Source organism: Echinops telfairi, unplaced genomic scaffold, assembly GCF_000313985.2.
Source record: "Echinops telfairi isolate 266 unplaced genomic scaffold, ASM31398v2 ScPeMD7_655;HRSCAF=1070, whole genome shotgun sequence".
NCBI classification, from domain to species: domain Eukaryota; kingdom Metazoa; phylum Chordata; class Mammalia; order Afrosoricida; family Tenrecidae; genus Echinops; species Echinops telfairi.
The window spans coordinates 17,064,516-17,065,657 of NW_022104553.1; positions in this window are offsets into that span (position 1 = coordinate 17,064,516).

The following is a 1,142-nucleotide window of genomic DNA, read 5'->3' on the forward strand; positions in this document are numbered from 1 at the left end:
GTCATCTGCTCCTGTGTGCTCTGGTCAGATATATCCTTCTCCCGAAGCTGCAGATTCAGTGCCATCCTTTGAGATACTTTCTTCTTGGGGGCAGGATGTATTTTCATTGCTACAAATTGAACATCATGAAAGCACAGTGATTCATCACAAAAAACAATGTGTAATTATATATTGTGGAATATTTATTTCTAATGACAAATAAATGAAATTTTGTCTTGAATCATGATGTAGTGGTAACATTCTCAATATAACAACAGTAAACTACATTGTAAACAGTACAACTACATTGTAAACAATATAACAACAGTAAACTACATTGCTATATTTTGCGACAGTATGCGTAACAAGCCAAAGTCAGTGTGAAGGTTTGAGATAGCTTCTTTCTCACAGATCAGCACATCCGCATGTGGGCGGACCAGCTTGGAGACAGATAGAGGAGCAGTGTCTCGATTCCAAAACCATCGGAAACATGTGTTTTTTGATGGCCTTAGGTGACCCCTATGAAAGGGTCATTCGATCCCCAAAGGGGTCGCGACCCACAGGTTGAGAACTGCCCTGGTACCTCCTTTTCTTGTTCCTGTTACGTTATCCCCGTGTTATGTCCTTAGTGTGCCCCTTTCCTGTTGGGTGTATGCCTCTAATACAACCCCTTCCTGTTACGTATGTGTGTGACGTGACTTGCATGCGCGAGATTATATACGCTTGTGAGAGAATACATTCGCCCCTCACTCTGGTTCCGGTTGCCATGGGAGAGGTGAGCAATTGCATACCTAGGCTGTTGTTCCATTAATGTACCCTTCAATGACACAACCACCCCTTGGACCCATTTGATTGTGGAGGCTGGTTCCCCCCACGTTTGTGGACTGATGTGTGCCTGACCCAAGCCACGGCATCTTCAATTCCCTCACGTGCACGTGGAAGCTGGACATTGAATAAGGAAGAATGAAGAAGAAGAATCGAGGAGTTGGAATTAGGGTGTTGGCGAAGAATCCTGAAAATACCCTGGACTGTCAAAAGCATAAACAAATCTGTCTTGGGAGAAGAGTGCTCCTTAGAGTCAAGGATGGCCAGACATCACCTTTAGACTTCGGACACGATGCCAGGAAAGACTAGCCCCTGGAAAAGGACATCATGCTTGGTAA